Consider the following 21407-nt stretch of genomic DNA (forward strand, 5'->3'; position numbering starts at 1 on the left):
ACCGAAGAGGGGATATCTTCCTCCTCTTGAGGATGTCTCCTCTTTTTGAGATTCTTAGCTAGCCAGAAATACTGGACAGATTGCTTTGCGCACCTAGACGATACAGCGTAACTACAAAAAGGTAGAATTATTTCCATTCATCTTTATCTCAAATAATTTTTTGATAGTGCAAATGGGACAACAGGGAAAAAAAAACCTTTCTGCTTTATGCATGCATGTTGTCAGTCTTGATTGCTATGCTGGGAGAAAGAAGGGAAAAAAAGCCTGTGATGCTTTTGCTGTCAAGCTTACACCCATTTGTCAGTCTTCCTCTTAAAGGAGCAACTTAATTACCCGTCTCTGTGCTACCTGTGCCTACCCGGTGGAACCAGGAACTGACAGCACCTGACAGCGCCGCTGATGCCCACGACAGACTCATACCGGTCTTCCTTATTTTTCAGTCTGCTATTGCACAATTCCTAGCCAGTGAAGTGTTGTAAAAATATGACAAAGCTGTGAGTATCAGAGACCTTAGGCTAACTCCCCAGAACCATGTTAAAAAATATACTCAAGAGTTTGCATAAGGTTATGATAAAGTCTTTCAGGCACCAGGGAAATGTTTCCACTTACCTGATGCAAAAGTAATTATCCAAACGTTGGGCTAAAAGTTGCTAGTAAAGACCATCAAAATGATCTTGGAGTGAAGATTAAAAACAAGTTTCCCCACATCCACAGACGTACTTCTTTAGAGAGTAAGAGTACGGCAAGCCTGCAACAAACCCTATAGGTTTCCCAGAAGACACAATGAAGGCCATCTCTGAGAGGCCACCTCAAGATAATGGAAACCAAAACTGAAGGGACTAGACAGAACAGTAAGCGAACTGGGATAACGCATCCTTGACTAAAACTGCAGTCATTTTGGTCACTACCACTGTATTTGTACAGCCTACCAACTACTAGAAGGAACTGTAGGGAGGGTACTGACGGGCCGAATTGGCTCTTGGGAATACAGTTCCCTGAAGTGGCAACACTGGCATTTCTGAACTAGTAGACAGCTTACTGCTTCTACAGTGATCGGAGAGAAAAAGCTGAACACATTTTTTACAAAGAAAGAATATGTTCTTATACCAACTTTTCAAACCAACAAATAACGCATGAAAAACAAGAACAAACCCACTCTATGCTCCTGTTAACTACTCAGACCAACAAGGGGCGTGGAGAGGCCACGGTCTGCAGAAACACCCCAAAGTGAGACTCTGCAAGCTGCTGACGTCAAGTATAGCTTTATACTGCATGAAGATATTCTTTACAGCAAACAGTTCTCCAACTTCTTCATCCAAAATGCTTGTGAGTTTTATAAAACTATAATGGACTGACTCTTAAAACAGTGTAATGAAATCTTGCGAACACTTACCTAATCTGAATCATTTGATTTTAAGCCTGACAGTCAGCCAAATCTATTTAAAGAACATCTCTCTCAGTAAAAAAGCAGCAAAAAGCCATTGGCTTTGAACTGCAGAAGGTTCAGTGATGGTGGAGGGCTGGAAACTTCTACCTAATCGAGCTCGAGGGGAACATCTCTGCTTCTTCCCAACTGCCTGCAGGTGCTTCTCCAGGGTTACAAAGTCTTGGCAGTCATTTCTGTGGCCCTTCCTGAATGAAGGACATCAGCTGATAAACACCTGTCTTCTGTGCAAACCTACAACCGCATAGACTTTTGTTCAAAGTAGTGGAAAAAGCATGTCATTTATCCCATAGAGCTACCGAGAGAGAGAAAAGTAGGGTAGCCGTGTCCAGACTTTCATAAAGCAGTTACGAGGACCCGAAGTATCCAGGTGGCTCTCAAATAATCAGAAACACTATTAACACCCATCCAGTAAAGAGCTCTAATACAACATGACAACCATTCAAAGGCAACTTACAATTAAAAATAAAAAAGTCAAACACACAGCTCTAAATACCTAAAGCCAGCATTACAGCCTTTTCTGATCGAAAATAACTTAACCTGCAAGATGATCTAGAAGTTTCTGGAAGAAAGCATCTCTTGTTAGAGATTGCAATTTATAAGAGCATAATGTGGGATAATTGAATAATAAAGGACTTCTGTTTGAAGACAAACAATGAGAGAGATGAGGTCAGAACCAGAGACGCAAAGGCCACGTTATTTACTTTGTGTGGGCTTATTGCCAAAACACACTTCACTCCCCAGATAAAACCTTTACTTGTATCAAAAACATGGTATTAATAACCACTGATCTCATGCATCACGGTACTTTCAGCGCATGCCTTTGCTTTGGAGGTTACAGGGAACGGAGGCAGACGAGCCCACAGCTATGTGTCCTACTTCCAAAATCCTTCGGAAGCAGCTGCCCCCCTTTCTGTTACACAGCCCAAAGGATCTGTTATCTCAACAACTTTTCTCTGACAGTTGAAGAGGGAAGGAACATATATAAAATTAAGAAAGTCTGCCCAGCCTGAAATAAATTCAAACCATTTCAAAATAATTTGCACTCCCTTCAGATCTCCCCTTCACAGTTGCCCAGCTCTTTAAGACTGCTGTCCATGATAATAAAAGCCTGCATCTTAACACACCTGCATTTCCAAAGTGCTTATCCTACTTTTGTATTACTTTCTACATGAAACATAAGTTTACTCTCCCAAACCTGTATTTAAAAAACACCCTACCTACCCCAGGCTTGGTGCTGGACATTTCACAAGGAAGAAGGGTGGGGTGAAACCAGCTTTTCATCCCACTCCATATGGAACTTGTGGAGTTCGGATAAACGGGGAGAACACGGCAGCTTCAAATGTTATGCAAGTGCTCAAAAGCAGTTAAACATCACCAATCAATCCTGTGTAACACTGAATATCACGACAAATAGGAACAGGCCAGCTGTCAACCATATGGTGAAGTGGAAGGTTCTGGTTTGATTCTAGCAAACGCTCAGCCAGCCTCCTGCTGCCAGTTATTCCCCTTCCAAATCTTCACCTTGGCTCTCCAAAGGGGAGCTTCGAGATTAATTCAGTATTTGATTCAATCTCCGGATATAAACAAACATTTTCATTGCAAAATTCTGTATTTTACAGCCATCAGCCATTGCAAGAAGATTTCAAGGCCCTTTTTCCTGTGGCACCTTATTCACAAGGAAATAAACTCATCTCTCTTCCAATAATACCACTGACCCAAGAAAACGAAAGTTTTCTACTTTGCCTTGCAAATTCCAGCCCAACAATGACTAAAGAGTTCCTAGAAGCTTTCAGAAGTAGTCAGCAGTATTCAGCAACATAAGGCTTAATGACTGACAACTTTTTAAATCCTAAAATCCTGCTGCCATTCTTCTCCTGACCTTGCAGACTTTCACTGCTGAAGAGCATAAAAAAAAAAATTTTCAGAAAAATTCTTCCTCTTCTGTAACAGCTACCTTGTTACGAGTTCTCCTGTCAATCTTCACACCCCTTTCCTTCCCTAAAACAGAAGTCAGTAGCAATCAACTCCCAAATCATATGCTGTTCACATTACAGCACCACAAATCCCTCTGTTTCATTAAACACTATTTCATCATACCTTGATTTCAGTAACATTTGAAACAACTGAATGTGTTAATACACACACATCCACATAGAATAAAAAACACAGAAGAAATGGCTTCTGGAGGAAAACAAGCAAACAGAAGGACTCCAGCACCATTAGTACTTCAATTTCAAAGGAAAGACAATGCAGACTAAGCAAAGGCAGCAACACATTGTGAGTAGCAACAGACTTTGACCAGATGGACACCTTTGGGTGCAAAAATAGGTCTTCCCGGTCATGTGTTATGAGTCTCAAAGTCAAATACTGCAATGCACTGTTCTCTCCAGGTAGTGCTCAAGGGGAAAGATGACACCCAGGGCAGAAATCAGTTTCCTCAATACAGGCACATACTGGACTTTTTGATACCACTAGCTAGCGAAAACCTCCACAGGGGGTAGGCAGACACAATTCCCACCTCCCTCGTGATCAACAGCTGGGGCCAGACAACATATTTGATAGTACCATCAAAGCATTTACTCCCTCCCTCTTTTCTCAGGATAGTATTTGGTATTAAAATAATAGTTACAGCTTGTTCTCAAACTATTAAAACACAAAATACAGTGAATTATCTATACTACCATTACCACATAGCAACATAGCTTAAAACACTCACATTCTTGCCAGACTAGTAACATACCAAGGTGCAAAACTAAAGCAGTATAGAGGAACTTGCGCAAACAAAGCATAGGCAGAGAGAGTAAAGAAAGAGCGAACAGCAGTTTAAGGTGCCTGTGCTGGGTCCCAGTATTAAATGCTTACATCATTTTTTCCTGCCTTGCTAAAACTGACAAGCAGGAGTGCTGCTGCACCGCGGAACATTATATAGATTAATACTTCTGCATAAAAATATAAAACCATGCACCCAGCATCCACAACATGCTGATTATTCCTCTCTTTTTAAGCAGTCATCTGTGCTGTATAGCTATAAATAACACTTCAGCAGAATCACGAGTGTGCACACACATGCATAAGCACTTAATAATCTCAACTTGGGTTTAAGATCATTACTGTTTAGTTTTAGAGGAATAAGCATAACTAACAAACAAGAACAGGGAAACTCATTTTTGCTTCATTTGGCTTTGTATACAGAAGCATTTTCCCACAAAACCCACTGAAGACTTCAAAACCCGAGTAGGAAAAACACTTGCACATAACACAAGAAAAAGCTTACTCAATCAAAACATTCCGTCTCCAACAGCAGCTAATAGCATATGGGAAGGGTAAAACAAAAAAACAGGTTGAGGGAAACATCCCATGATACCATACACCTCGCCAGCAACCTGGAACAGACAAGCAAGGGGGAGTAGAACTCAAAGCCTGATTTCTTGTTTTCTGTACAACTAGGAGACCAGCAGAAGAAAACATCTGATCAATGCATTTAGGCAAATTACAGAGGGAAAGACTCTCTGTGCAAGCTGATGAGGTTTGGGTTTTTTTTCCCCTTTTTTAAATAGGAAGCAAATAGACACGACCAAACCTCAAAACTTTACATCCCAAACTTGCACATGGTGCTCTTGTCTCCCACTAGCAAATAAAGCATTTGTAATATGCTGCCATGGCTTCCCTGTGGCTCCTGAACCCCAAGACCAGACCTGGCTGACTGGGCCATCGCTGGCTGAGCCAACAGCCACGGACATACTGTGCCTCTCCTCAGCTGCAGCCCCAATCCATCACACAATCTCATAAAGTAAGTGGCCATTTTGCAGGGCGCTCTGTGTTTTAAAGAGGAGGATAATGACAACTGAATGCACAGCAGTCCGGAACTCACAGCTAAACATCATAGAATCACAGAATCATTAAGGTTGGAAGAGACCTCTAAGATCATCGAGTCCAACCGTCAACCCAACACCACCATGCCCACTAATCACATACAGGCAAGGTCACACAACGATTCCTGCAAACACAGGAAAAGAGCCCTTGTACAATAGGACGTGCAGCTACCTCTGTTACCTGAAATTTTACTTTCATTGAGAAGCCTCTTACAAATAGACAATTTATTCTGCTTAAATTCTTCTGGTATAAGACATTCTGAAAGATGTACTAGACTAAGTATTTTGGAGAACAAAAAAACCCTGATATCTTTTTATCAAGCAGTTGTAAAAAAAGTCTTCAAATCCAGTTCAACCTATTTCACTGTGTGAAATTTGGAGTAGATGGCTAAAACAGGCAAAAGGTAGTCTTTGATTTTCATATACAGTATATTTATCAGAAATACATTTTAGAAATGAAAACATTACAGAATACGCATAGTATACACAGATGGAAGTTTCATGTGTGCAAAGCAGATTGTATCCTATAAACAAGTCTTCTGAAACACAGATCTTTCATTTTATGTTAGAACTAAAAGTAAGGTGAAGCCATAAGATTTGCATATGAACTTTCACAAAACTCTGGCCTCTTTGAATTCAAGGTCTGAATTCAAATTTCTAAGTTATGATTCAAAAAGACTGTTTATGTAAGTCTTACCAGATGCTACCATAAGGAACTACTTCCATACTGATTTTAAAAACTTATACAACTCTCTCCTTACAGATTTTAATATCTTAAAATCTTGGGATCTGCTGGGAAAAAAGCTGCTGTTCATTCTATAAAATGCAGAAACAATGCTACAATTGCCTCCTATCAAAACCAGGCTTATGGAGATGTTATTGTTTTCATTCAGAAAGGTTATTTCATCTTCACCAGAAAAGAACTGTGAAACTACCAAATGCAAAAGGGATTATTTTGTGTCCTGCTGTGGCCTGGAGAGATCCACAAAGCATGAAAGAGACTCTTGTTAAGTACAAGTAGGCTCTGTCCTAATGGGTCACAGAAGCAGAAGCTGTGCAAATGTAGTATAATACAAGCTGAACAGACCAGTTGGGTGTTGGGGTAAGAAAAAGAAGAATGATGTCAACAGCTTTGATTTATTTTTTCTCTGCCTGGCGATGAAATGACACTACTGAGTGGCACCAGAAGCTCCCTACAGGGCGGTGGGGGGGAGAGAGTGCTCAAGGGGAGGTAAGGAGCCTTTCCACATTATTTGCGGGTTGCTCACTGGCAGAAAAAGAGCATGAAGAGGTAGTCCACAAGAGTTCCTCTCTTTGCAACTGGAAGAAGCCCATTAAATATGAAATTAGAACAGAATTCTGTGGGTGCCCAGGGAAGTTATAATACATTTAACCAACTGGTACATGTGGAGAGGAAAACACCCTTATAAAACTTTTTGTTGTTGTTGTTATTTTAAAACAGAATGAAAAAGAACATGTTTGAGGGTATGTACACGTGCCCCCATATAAAAAAACGAGGCCTGGCGTGACAGCACTGCAAAGTACCCAGCCAACAACTAATGTTAAAGCCACCGAGTTCAACACTGAAAGCGCAGCTAGAGAAAACAGCAGCCTTGCTCAACTTCAGACAATAGGATTTCAGCTTGGACTGTAAATAAAAGCATGCTTACTTCAAAGATTTAGTTTAATTTCTTTCAGCAGTGGTTCAACTGTTTCAAGGCTGCTGTGGGTCTGAGCTCTACCGGAAAGCAAGCAGCTACTTCTGTTACTCTCCCAAACCTGATCCTGCACCAATGGCCGAAACCACTCGTGAAACTAAAGACAACATGCTCCTGGCAGAAACCACATACCGTTCTAGCAGCGACTCCCAGGAATGCTGCAAGGTTAAGCACAAAGGATTACACAGCTTCTGGCTTAGTCCAGCCCAGAACACGTGAAATTTAGAAAGCCCAGCATCCTAAACTGGTATGTTATATTCTGTGTACTCGCTTCATCTTTTTTTTTCCCCTGTACAGAGAAGTACCCAGCCTAAATTGATGTGTCTCATCCCTTCAAGCAGAGCGCCTCAGGGCTGGGGCTGGAGCACAGAGAAGCTTTGGGGAAAGGTCTTGGGCAAGAGACAACAGCGGCTCTAGGGGTTCTTCCGCTTCACTACACGCAGCAGGGGATGAGGATGTAACCGGGTCTCAGGACGATACAATTTATGTAAGTGTTTGCTTTCTTGCTTCTAATTATGTGTGTGATCCTTTAAGTGTGGCTGTGCCATGTAACACCCTTGGGAGCAGGGGTACAGCCCCATCCTACCCTGTCCCCCCCACCTTGAACACCCAAGGGTGTTTAAAGGAGAGGGCTCCAGGGACTGCAGGGTATGGCTGGCCTTAGAAATGGTACAAAATTTCTGACAGACATTTGGGGCCACTCAGTGACTGACAGGCTGGGAAGCAGAGACATAGTGGGCAACTGGAAAGTTGCACACAAGCATATTTCCATTTTGTTTTCCCTAGTTCTTTGGAATTTTCTCTTTTAAAAAAGCAAAATTTCTAGTACTTATTGAAATAAAATTTGGGTTTTTTGATGTTAAAATCCTTTCAGTCTTTTGGGGGCTCAGCACAGGAGAAGGGTTAGACACATCCACCTCAAACCTGTGGAGGACTCCATATCCTGCTATGGCAACCCAAGATAGTCTTTGAGGTTTGCTTCTTCCCACAGCCCCCAGTCCAGATCACATGGCCACCCCCACACCAGCACCACCTGGGGCCGGTCACAGGACAGAGCCTTCACCTTCCAGTTGCACAGCGGAGTCACACACATTGCCCACACCTCCTCTTGCCAAATCCTGTTAGGACAAGACCTGTTGATATTGCTCCAGGCTCGCGTCTCCGCGCATTGTAACACTGTACAATATAACTTCTTTTCCCCAGAATTCCCTAGACAATACGCCGGTGACACAAAAAGCTGCTGAAGGAACATAACTCTTGCATTTGACAGAAGAGGGTCTTAGGAAGATTAGCACCTTGGTACAGAAACAGATACAGATCCAGAACACCAGCAAGGCAATAAAAGGACAAAACCATTGTCCCATTTAAAAGTCCTCTCTCTCAGAAAAACCAGCCTTCAAGGATCGCCTGACATCTGGGAAAGCAACATCTGTAAATGCTGTCCCTATCAAGAAGGGTTACCACACCACGATGGTATTTTCAGTCACCTCGTTACACCACAATAAATGCTTTGCTGAGAAATCAATTACAAAATTTTCCTTCAATACTAGAAGAAAGCATTCAGATGCACTGTTACTATTATTATTATTCATTGCTTAACCAGCATTACAGCATATAACACTTCCTTATACACACCTGTAAGGGAGACAGGAAAAAATAAGAATATTCTATCCAGATTAAGAGTCTATGCATCCTTCCTCTGTGATTAAGAAAATAAAATAAATCACACATGAGCGTGTATATGTGCACACGTGCAACCAAGTGGCTGACCTGGAAAAATCTTACATTTCTGGTCAATCGGAACTGAAGTCACTCCATTTGAAGCTCTGAACTTGAGCCAAAATGTGCGGTGTTAGATGTACTTTCTTTGCTAGACTAGAAGGAAGCTATTCTGGCTTTTTAGCAGTCTCATTTTTTCCCAGTCCCCTCAAGTCCTCCAATTCCAATACACTCTAGTGACCCAGGTGCTCAGCAATTAGGACAGGAATAGTAACACACATCCTCTGTGGAACTGGGTACATTAGAAACTTCAAGAAAACTTGTGGAATTTCATACATATTAATACAACAGTTAAAAATATTATTATTATGATCCAAAACATCAGAACCTGAAGAGATGCAACTGGAAAATGGATGAAATGACATGGCTGTGACACGCTGTTCTTTGGGAATAGTAATCTTGTCGCACAGCTTACATCCATGACAACTCCCAGGAGAAAACAGCAACTGATTAACATCACTTGGCTCTTGGTGGAGTCAAAAACCGTGTTGTACTGCAAAACCTTCCTACAAATGCATCTATTACAGCTCTCTTCATTTTGCTTCTTGATTACCAGAAAAACTCTTTTTCTTGAATAAATATATAAATACGTTTAAATCTATTCAGAAGGGTAGTATGAGCATAATTTTCTCTAACACACTGCTTTGACTATATCCCACTATTCCCCCTTCCCATTGTACGTCAGTCTCCCTGCATTTGCTTCTAAGGGCCCTCAGGTCTAGCATAATATTGACTTTCCCATTTGTAAGTGCATTATTAAATCCTGCTCCAAAAGTTGATGATGCCAGCCTTCACCAGCCATTTGTTACATGATAAAGCAAGTGCTTCTGTTTTCTCTCCCTCAGAAAAGATGGAAACATACCAAAAACATCTACAAAACTATCTGGTTATCCTCCAAATCACTCCTTTCCTGCCAAGCACGGAGAAGCTCAGCGGCAATGCAGCAGGTGTGCCAAAACCATTGTTCACCGTGACAGCCACCACAGTCTGCTTCCTTCGCTCCTCTGGCTGTTTGTCATGTTTCTTTGGCCTTAGATGGAGAACACTCTAACCTGCAATCAGTCTGTTTGGGTTTTTAAGACACCTAAACCTCTGAGATTATGCTTATAGGTTACAGTGGGGAACTACATTATAAATGAAACCCCTGTATGTCCACCACAATGCTTCTCCATTTGTCAAAGAAAAGCAAGAGGTTTCTTGAACTGTCAGTTTAAAAAAAATCAAGCCTAAGGCTTCTCTAACTCTCACCAAGCACAATGTACTAGAAGGAGGACCCAGCACCTCAGACAGGGGATGTCTGAAAGTGACCTTTTTATATGGACAAACGAACCCAAAATTTCACTGTGACCAAAGTAGGGAGGACAGCACTCCCCTCTCTCCTCCCCAGTGCTCTGGGGCAGACAGTTAACACCTCTGCCCTTTGGCTCACAGGAGCAAATTCAGCTCACAAAATTAGCACTTTTGGGGGGATGGGAAGAGGGGAGGAGAGGGGCTTGGTTTATTTCCTACTGGTTTAGTGAGCTGAATCAACTCATCAAGAAGTTATAGCCAGGGCAAGGAGAACAGGACTTCCTCTTCCAGGTGTGGATCAGCTGAGCCCTGCCTCGGCAGACTATGATCAGTATCTCAGGCAGCCTGAAACACACCAGGATTACAAAGAAGTTATTCTGTAAAAAAACAATTTGGAATGCATTTGAACAGGCAGAATGTGTTTATTATACTGAATGATGAGCAGTGCAAATGATACATAGATTATTTCCCCCACACACCTCTGGTGACAAACTCTAGAACCGGATCTATCATTTTGTGGAATTAAAACCTCTGCTTAGTATCACCAAATGTATGAAAATAGTTTGTGTTTTTTTTCATATCTACAAATTTAAACAAAGATGTACTTCATGCTAAGCTGAAGCAGTGAGAAGTATGGAATAGTAGTGGTAGACTTCCAAAACTCACAGAGTAATTACTGTTTATTTTGGAAACAACACACTTTACAGAAGGCAGGGGATCAGGAAACCAGCCAAAGCAAGTTGACTTTCATAAATCAACACATTAAAATAATAAAAAAGCTCTACATATATATAATACCTTGTCTCATTATCAACTTTCTAGCACAGAATTCAACAAGTAGAGGGAAGCAAAACCGCATCTAAATTATCAAAGCAGTCCTGAGAGCTTCTGACTAGGTAATGGTTATATTGCAAAGTAACAAGGATGGGAAATGAACCGCCAACATCCCTTCCAGCTGTGACAAATGTTAAGGTGAGAAGAGATTCTGACTGGCTTCATCTTCAAATTTATCACGGATACTATTAGTCGGAAGAAGCTACAGTATGGTGGACCAGAGGCAGCTTATGGCTTAGAAAGTGCCTTTCACACAGGTAGCAGAACATAAAGAAAATGTACATATACGAAACAGCATTAGATAGCAGGACTAGAATATTGAAAAGCAAACTATTAACAAACTGAAGCGATACTCTTTCTTTGCGTCTTAGAAACAAAGACAATCCACACTGAAAAAGCAATATTTTCCACCTTTCAGTACCATATATAGGAGAGAATTCCTGTGACAACTTGGATTCAATCAAGAAAACAGTCATGTCACAGCAGTGGTGACGCTGAATTAAAACAATAGATTTAAAAATCGGAAAGACCTACCTTCAGAGGCCACTTTCTGTTGTGTGAACTCCACACTGGTATTGCAACAAAAACTGGAGATCAGAGCGGGTTGGGAAAACTCTCAAGAGGACTCACTGCTAGAGTAACTGCTCTGAGTAATACTTTCATGGAAAAAAATATTTAAGGGAGGAGGAAAGAGCTAGAATAGCGTGGGAGGGGACAACCTGCTGTTTCAAACAATAGGAAGCTGTTAAAACAAAAAAACAAGGGCCTCCCTCAGCACAGGAAAGTCTCATTTGAAAAGCATTGCCCCCGCTGCCACCTACCACGCAGGCAGCTCTGACAACAGAGATAAGGCCAGAGGCCCGGCCCCGTTTACCGGCAATTCCCTTCGGAAACAGGGCCAGGCAAGAGGGAGGAAGGTTTTCCAAACCCTTTTATAGAAGAGACCAGATTGGGGGCAGAGGAGGGGGAGACAGGGCTGTAAGGGATGACTTCATTTTACAGCAGCAGCCTGCCTGTGCAAGGGAGGGCTCCCCTCAGTGCAACAAGTGAGCTGGCGAGGTTCCTGCAAACGGTTTAGTTAAACGTGAAGGATGTTTTCTCATAGGAGGGGTCGATAACCAGGCATGACATGTAGCCATTTAACAGAAAAAACGCAAAGGTCTCAAAAGATGGCCTCAGTTTTGATCCCTCAGTTTAGAGCCCGCGGTTGCAATGCAAATTTAAAAGCAGTTTTTTCAAAGAACAATTATTGCAGGACAATTCCTGGAACCATCCCCTGTGGTTCAAAGCCAATGATACCGATCAAGGAAAAAAGACACTTGTTCAGAAAAACAGCTTCCTACCCCCAAAACCTCCCATAAGCTCAGTTATTTAAGCTTGGAAGCAACATTACTACACGATTATTCCCAGACTCTCTTACGGTACAGCTCCAGGACACTGGTGCCATCCGCATTCAGCATCAACTTGTTCTTCTAACATGATCACATTCATAGCACAGACAGGGAGAGTTACTGTATATCCAACACCAAAATAACTTTAAAGAAAACTTCGGTTATGTTACAAAAAACAATGCACACCATTGTCTTTCTGTCCTAGCACAATATAATACTAACAAACAGAATCAGATTGAAATATAACACCACTTTGGACCATACAAGGTATTGAAGATACTATCCCCACCGGGACCATTTACCTAACTGAAACAAACAATGCAAAGAGGAAGCAGTTGGAATACAATTAAATTGGTTTGCCTTAAGAACAATCCAGTCTGGCGGGATAGAAGGGGCTGAGCCAAGTTTTAACTATGTCTTTCCATAATGATAGAGTTTTGGTGAGACAAAAATAGGAGATAGAGAAAGGGAAAAAATATAGCAAAGGCACAATACTTCTACCTCATGATGCTTCTACGTACCCTCATGATGCTTCTACATATTTTTTTTTGAAGGTTTAGATTTTGTGAGCAAATTTCAAATAAAATAATTTTCTAAAGTGTACTAATAGTTGCATAATTGTGAACAAAAAAACAGTACAATGTTCAGTAACCATGTTAGGCTCAAAACCTGCTCCACAGCTGTGTGGTTAAAACAGCATGTTAACTCTGTAGCAAAAAAACAGCTTGTTTCAAGAAAGCCAAACCACTTAAAAGCACAGTTTGCAATACCAACACGGACCTCTTCCAGGCAAAAGCAATATGCCAATCCTCATTTTTATCATATAGAAAGAGTGACCGAGTCTTCCAGGTGTCTCACACCATCACTTGGATCCGCAGGTTTCCTTTCAAATATCCATACAAGTCTTACCAAGAGTTAGCAAGTCCATTTGTTCAAGTGGCATTATGTCCAGGGCTCCATGACCTGAGGTTGGCAGGCACCCTTGCAGAGGAAACACTAGTCTCTACGTTCCCTTCCCCCTCCTCATTCCAAAGGATAAAGCATTCACCTCTCCTCCTCAGACACAAAGACTACATAGACGCTTCCATGACTCCACCGATTTCCTTGCTGAGGTGGTGTGGGCCAACGCTCACAAAATGGCAGGAGCACCTAAATCAGTAATACTGAGAGTTTTGTACTACTGATGTTTACAAAATCCTATTTGCTTCAGCCTCAGTTTCCATCATTTCAGAACTCTTTCTCAGCTTTTTGCTAAAATGCTTCAGGTGACCATATACACTTGAGTAACTGCTAGAAGCATGGATCAAATTGTGGACGTTTTCAAATACCTGCTTTGACACCATTTTACGCAGTCCCTCAGCACATGGATAGCGGAGACTAACAGTTACCTGTCTAAACAATACCCGGTTCTTCAATACTTCAGTGTGTGAAGAAAGCATGAAAATTATTTCTAGAAGCTCTCTTTAAAGCAAGACCAGTTCTGCTTCCATCACACCTAAAATTAAAACTTTTTTTAAATCATACAGCAGCAAAGGACAGGTAAGGGTTTTACTACTAAAACAAATCCCTCTGCATCAGACAGAAAATAAGATTTCACTCCCCGCTGCTGATGCTCAAACAGTTCAGATAGCAAGCAGGCTCCATGCCCCGAACAGAAGCAAGGGAACACATCCCCAGCCCAAGCACAACAGCACTGCTGCGCTTACAAAAGAGAGCTTTGCCAAACACACCAGCTATGCGTCTGACTCACTGCCACCAAACTAAGAAAGAATTCAGAGCAATTACCACATTTCTGCACAGAACAGGAAGAAAGAAAAAAAAAAGAGAGTGTTTCCATTCTTCTAACATTTCACCTAAATTAGGACAGCACAGCAACCCTCAAACAGCTCTGGTCAAGTACTGCAGCCCCTAGGGCTAGTAAGACCTGATAGCAATGCTAGCAATTATATACAGCCATCCACATAGCTGCCTCAGACTGAAACAAGGCAGGAAAACCAGGCAAGATAAAGCAACAGAAACAAGCCTGGAATCTCTCTCTCGCCCTTCCTTGCTTCTCTGCTTTGGTTCAGAGATCAGCAATCTGAGAAGCAAACGTATTTGCAGACAACCCTATCTATTAGAAGCATGTATGCCTACAGCATACGTTCACGGTTGGCAAGATAAAGAGATTGTCTAAGAAAATGACAAAAGCGTAAGTTAAAAAAAATTTTGAAGAAACAAAGTACAGTTGACAGAGAGCTGCAATAACCATTCTTTCAATACTGAAAACAGTTCTTTGCCCAATGTCTGCAGAGTCACATGATTTCAGCTGCTTCTGCCGTTACAGATCATGTAGCTTCCTACCCAGCAAAGGCTACGCTAGCCCTTTCCTTCACCTTCGAATAATCTTCCACCACAGCACTCCTACTCATAGAGCTGTAAATGTCAGCACATTTAGTGTAGTTTGAATACTGGAGAAGTTTGTCAGGAATAAGTGCTACATTGTGAAGATGTAGTTTCTTGGCTGGCTTCAACAAAGAAGCTGGTTGCAGAAGTTCCTGCCCACCTTTCACAGATCATTTGTTCCTGTTCTCATCTGATGCCCTCTTCTGCAGATAGCAGCCTGTGTAGGACCACATTACAAATCGCATTGTGAAAAGAGTCTGGGTTAAAAATAAACAGAAAATAAAAGCATGAAGGGGGCTATTTTTATATTTTCAGTTATTCAGAACACAGAGCAGTCCTGCAGTAAGCAGTTTTAACTGGCATAACACAGACCAGCAAACTACAAGGGGTACGGAAGCTTCTTCTATGAGCTTTGCCACCAAAGCCAAGATACCATGTAGATGCACTAATTCCTTGCACAGGTAACTTAGAGTGTGTTTTATGATACAGCTATGCCAACCTGGCAGCTGCTACCAGGGTGGATCCGTTCACCATCACGTGCCCCTTCTGCTCCCCTTCTGCTAACACTGGGCAGTCTGCAAAATGAGCCACTATAGGGCGGTAAGTCAGCAAAAAACAACTCTGCCAATAGAAATAAAAATGATAGGGGTTTTTTTCATCAGCTAGCTCACTCAGGATTCAGAAAAGCAGGCCTGGTGAGCAAGGCCTCTTGACAGCGGCCTGAAGTTAGATTCTCTTACCCAGTTAACAAAGCTGCCCCTCCATCTGCAGTCAGATACCTGTCTGGCAATCAGTAACACAGACTAAAGGTGTGGTTTCATTTAACTGTGGGAAACTCCAGACCATGTCAGTCTGTTTACTTTCCCTAGCCTCACACTCCCACTGCTTAGTACTGCATTGAGCTGTGAGCCCGTTGCATGAGGCACTTCAACTGAGAGCAGACACGCCACTCGGCCAAGCAAGGAGAGGGCAGGAGCACCCAGCCGAGACCCAGCAACCCACCCAGCCCTTTCCTGAAGCAGCCACAGTGAAACTGCACTAGGTTAACATCACACTGCACCCCAGGAAAGATCAGTTCAAAACAAATTGTCCTGGTTTCGGCTGGGATGGAGTTAATTTTCTTCCTAATAGCTGGTCCAGTGCTGTGTTTTGGATTTAACATGAGAGTCATGTGATAACACACTGATATTTTAGTTGTTGCTAAGCAGTGTTTATACTAAGTCAAGAACTTTTCAGCTTCCCATCCTCTGCCAGTGAGCAGGTGCACAAAAGCTGGGAGGGGGCACAGCCAGGACAGCTGACCCAAACTGGCCAAAGGGCTATTCCATACCATAGGACATCATGCTCAGCATATAAGCTGGGGGCAGTTGGCCGGGGGGCAGCGATTGCTGCTTGGGGACTGGCTGGGCATCACTCGGCGGGTGGTGAGCAGTTTTATCACTTGTGTTTTTTTCTTTCCTTGGTTTTTTTTTTGTTGTTTGTTTCTCTCTTCTCTCTCTCTGTTTTACTTTCAGTTACAATTTATTATTATTATATTATTTCAAGTATTTAACCTTTCTTATCTCAACCCACGAGTTTTCTTACTTTTGCTCTTCCAATTCTCTCCCCCATTCCACTGGTGGGGGGAGGGTGAGCAAGCGGCAGGGTGGTGCTTAGTTGCCCACTGGAGTCAAACCACAACACAAGTGCTGCAAATTAAAACCTCAGGTTAATCTTTTCTAGCCTCTTTGTTTTAAGTAAGTGCATTCTTCTAGGACAGTGGTTTTTAATTTACAGTATGCATTCCCTGGACTTTTAAGAAGTCTGAAAACAGATGTTCGTCCCCTTCATTGAAAACCTTTGAGGTCAAAAAAGTTAATTCTGTGAAGTGGATACAAAGCAGTGACCGTCAACAATTTCTTTTTTTTTTTGGGGGGGGGGGGGGTTAAGGAAGAGAAGCTCATGTTCTCACGTTAGCAGTGCATTTTTCAAGAGGAGGGAAAAAGCCAATAAAAATCTAACGACAGTCTAACAAACTTTAGGGCAATGTGTACAAACATATTAGGGAAACACATATGCTGTACCCAGCTGACCTTCTCCACATGGCAAGGCAACTGTTTAAATACTGTCTGGGGAGGGGGGGAAAACAGCAAAATCTTGATTTTACTTTGTCAACACAGTTTGCTTTGGTAAGGTAGACGCAGCCTTAAAGCCGAATGGACCCATATAATGAACACTGGTAAAAATCAGTACTGCTTTCTCCCTTACCATCTGAGCTATTCTTTTATTAAAATCAGGTTACCTAGAGCTATTCAAGTAGCTGGTAAATTACAAGATGAGCAAAAAGCTTTTTTTGCCATTTCTCGGTATTTCTAAAGAATAACCAAACTGTTGTTATGGTGGGTATCAACAGAGAATCAGAAATACTTTCAAGACTGTTCAGAGACTAGCTAATGTGAGGCCAGAGTTTTTATGCCTTCCACTTTCCTTCAGCCTTCCAATTGCTCATTCTCATCCTTGCGCAACCCTTTCCAATATTGCAACATAAGCATTTGTGTGGCCACAGAGACAACCCGGTCAGGGTAAACAGCGACCGGGTAGAAAGACAGGCCAGGGTAGTTTGAAGTCAGATCTGTTCCTCAGTGATCCCTACATAGCCCCACAAGTATTTTTTGTGTAGGGTGGCTCAGGGTGGTAGTACCAGTTAAATTATTTGAGAAGCCGTGGCTTGTAGTCTAAATCAAAATCTAAGCTAGCTTTAAAAATAAGCTTAGGAGCAGTGAAGTGGAAGGGATTCCTTTGTATATAAAGTCCAGTCCTCGGCTATCAAACCATTATCGCCATAACTCCATTTCCAAACCTGATGGTTTGACAAATGAATCTGGCCCATTTACAACTTTAAGAGTAAAAACAGTTTGTATATACAGTTTGTATACACACTCAATATTTTCCACTTAACTGAAAAAAGCTGTCTGTCTTCTTTCTTATGTGTATGTACTACAAGGCAGAGGGCTCCTCGCTGAAACCGGTCTTCCCTTTGGCAGATGACTCAAAATAAATAAAAAAAAAAAAATACTGGGAGAAAAGAACAGCATTAGTAACCTGAGCACATCATTATGAACATATCCTGCTAGCAGTTTGACTTTTTACATCTAGGAAGCCTAACCCAGTGCTTCAAACTAGTTTTACCTGTAGCTCCAGGAGCTCTGGGAGTCTACAAAACAGCCAGGGTTTAAAGGTTACCAGACGCAAGCAGGAACCAAAATACCACTCTTTACCAAAGAGGTACCCCCACAAATACCACAAATAACTGCATTTCTTGTTGCTACTACACTCCTAAAACCAAGAAAAGCAATTCTATTGTATACTTATTCCCAGTGACGGCAAAACGCAGTGCACTGCATTTAATCCATCCTGCTTTTTGTGACTTCCACCTCAGTATGTGGACCAGAGCCGAAAGAATGTTTTATAAATATCCTATCAAAAAGAGATGGTAAAAGGTCTTCTTGACTACAAGTAACACACCAGGCTATAGATGCCTGTTAAACAAAGCACTAAATTAAATTTCTTGGTCAAAGCACAAGCACATTCTTTGAATGAGTGTGATGCCATGCCATGTCCAAAGCCACAGACAAGTCTCCCGTCACCTGTGCAGGTGGGGCAGACACACACACTGCTTTATGCCCTAAAAGGCATGGCACAAAATTTGTTTCCCTGTAGGAAAAAGAATTTCCTATAGTTTAAATATGACCCTGAGACATTCAGAATTTAATTTACAGTTTAAGTTGAGAATCAGAAAATAACTTTGCCTATGTAAAGCATGCACATGGCATTGGACCAGCGTAACTGGAGTGATAAATCCATATCCACTTTTCCCGATGTCATCAAGAACTTACATAATTTTGTGACCCTAAATTATGGCACCCAACCTGTAAACTTTGATACATCAGGACCTTAGCAATGCTGCGGTCCTGGATGAAAGGCTTGCAAGAAAGTCTTGAGAAAGAAGATTATGCAAGGTGGCTTTATCTGCCTGCACCAAATAAAACCAATGCTTTTCAGGCTCTCATCTGACGTAAAAAAAGGAGATGACAGGTTGGAGGTGGAAGATTCACTGTGGAAACTTACATCAGTACGAAACCAAAATGAAAGTAAGCTCACAAAACAGTTCTCCTTACCTATATTCATTTGTCCCCTTTGATATCCTAGTTCCTTGGCTTTATTAGTTTACTTTTGTATCACTGAATTTAACAACAGGAAAAACAAGATCACAAAGCCACAGTTACAGAGAAGCTAATGAGACTCAAAATTTTATCTGACACCGTTTTAAATTTCCTGCACTAATTATTTTCCATTGTGTCTTATTTTTAGTGTTTGTCCTATGACTGAACCTTCGCAGACTGACATGCAGTCAGGATGTATAGCACAGAACTCCCAAGAGCATTTAAATCCATACCATGATATTGAAGAGCTGAAAACAAAAGTCAGTGACACAGGTGATTCCAGGAATCACCCCAATCACTGGGGAGGGGGGATATCAGTATTTTAAAACAATTATGAATTGCAAATTAAAATAAGTAAATCCTCTATGAAAATGTGCCATTAGAAAGAAGAGGGGAAGCAACAGCATTTCTTAAGCTATCTTTCTTTCCACCTTGAAATGTTTTCTAATCATTTTATTAGAACAGCCGCTATTTCTTAAAACTGCACGCACCTACAAAAGCTGTTGCAGATGCTTAAAATCCAGTGACTTTCTCAATAGTATACACAGTCACACATGAGGGTTATTGTTTGTTTCACAGCCAGTGAAATGAAATTGGCTTAAGATGCTAAAATATCAAGGAGGGTAAGAAATAGCTGATGACTTCCAGAGGAAACAATGAGCCACTCACCAAAAATCTATGGAAAGTCACATCCATCACAGTAATAGGTGCCGTAATGAAAAAATATACTTAGCAGTTAAAGAGATTTTCAGGTAGATAAGTAATTTACCAGATTTCACCCTGTAGCCTAACCCCACTATGATCCTTAGTTACTTGTTCACCTCAGCCTGGCGTCCTAAAGCTGCATCACCCGTTTGGACTACAAATCTGCTTCTGACAGAACACTGGTACTCTCTGCATAAGTATGCAAAAAAATAGTACTAATTAAACACTACAGCAATGTGACATTCACTCAGAGGTTCCTCTCCCACAGGTATGAGGCACACACAAAGCACAAGTATACATTAATATACCTAAATATAAAGACTCCATTGGTCTTAAACCATGCTAGATTAACATACTTCACCCCTTAAAAAAGCCCATTATTAATGTAAGTCAACTGGGACGACGCACATTCTAGGACAAAGGCTGTTGCGGCCCACCTATCCATGCAGGATGCCCACTACAAAGCGCAATACGGAATACCAAGTAGCGTAGAACATCAGCAGCTAAATTTAGAGAGTAAAAACATCCTCTGTTGCATACTGATTAGATTGAAACACTATCAAGGCAATAGATAAAAGAAACCTGCAGAAAGATGGATTCATAGGTGTGCATTCAAAACTAAAAATAGTACGTATCAAAACAAATACATATGGCCATACATAAAAGTATTTTTCTTTATTTTAATGAGGAGTTATTCCAGAATCCTGCTCTGTAGGTTTAGAGACTAAATCTGCTTTGGAATCTAATGCAGAAATTAGACGTGGTAGAGATGGGCCTTTCCAATTCAAGACTTCAAAGGGAAGTCTTAGCCTCCATTTTTAGCACAAGAATACCAGAGAGACCGTCCTCTAGTCAATAGTCAAGCCTGATAAAGCCTTGCTTTAACTTTGTCACATCCTTCTGCTACTCAGAAAATAACAGAGGCCCTCCTGCCAACTTTATCTTCATGTGATAATTCCCTTGAGCAGGGAAATTTTTTCCATTATTTATTTCTGCCAATTTTAACTTATCTGGTGAAAAGTGAACACATTAGGCAGAAATTAGAACTGCAAATATAAAAGCCTATTTATCATGAAGATTAAATGAATGTTCAAAGAAAGGTTTCTCCCCTACCCTTACTAAAAAAAAAAGGTAAAAAAAAACCCAACAAAAACCCAAACCCACAACCAAAGCCATAATCAGTACTTTGCCTTTCTTCATCAGAACAAGCAAATGCAATTCCCGTGCATATGAAGACTGAAGTGGTGTAAATTCCATAGGAGCTTGCACATTCCCACCTAACTGGCAAAGGGCATGGTCCTTCCTCTTCTCCATACAGGTGGGCTATAATCTTCCCATTGGCAAGGGAGGAAGAGCAGCTGTAAGACACCTTACATCCCTCCTGTACTCCAAACTCCGGTGTTTGGAACTGCCTTGATTTACCCAAGATCATGCGTTCAATTTAACGCAGCACCTTCTACCAAGGACAGTATGTACACAGCACGATTCATCACCGTGAGAAACAGAAACAACTAAGGCAGTATCTGGTGTTCATTTACTATCTCAGCAACAGTTTAAAGAAGTAAATACAAATGACACGTGTAACACTATGTATGCCTGTACAAAAAAAGCTAAAAATTGTGTTTGCAAATAATTAAGCACCCTGCACACAGCATTTTTCCAGTGTAGTTTGCTGCAAGAGAAAACCTTTCGTGTGCTTAGACAGCAGCCAGCACAACACAAAATAAACCGGCACCTGCTGCAACGGACCCGCATTGAGAAGCCTTCCCCCCGCCCCGCTCTCC

The 21407-nt window shown here is 41.5% G+C and overlaps 1 protein-coding gene across 1 annotated transcript in view; it reads right to left on the minus strand.

Moving 5' to 3' along the window:
• USP54 (ubiquitin specific peptidase 54) overlaps window positions 1-11582 on the minus strand; it is a 70939-nt gene extending 59357 nt beyond the window's left edge. The window contains exon 1 of the mRNA XM_009322440.1: window positions 11475-11582. The gene's annotated coding sequence lies outside the window, so the exon portion shown is untranslated. The remainder of the gene's footprint in view (window positions 1-11474) is intronic.
• Window positions 11583-21407: the final 9825 nt, after the last annotated feature.

This window comes from Pygoscelis adeliae, unplaced genomic scaffold (genome assembly GCF_000699105.1).
Source record: "Pygoscelis adeliae isolate BGI_AS28 unplaced genomic scaffold, ASM69910v1 Scaffold244, whole genome shotgun sequence".
Classification (NCBI taxonomy): Eukaryota; Metazoa; Chordata; class Aves; order Sphenisciformes; family Spheniscidae; genus Pygoscelis; species Pygoscelis adeliae.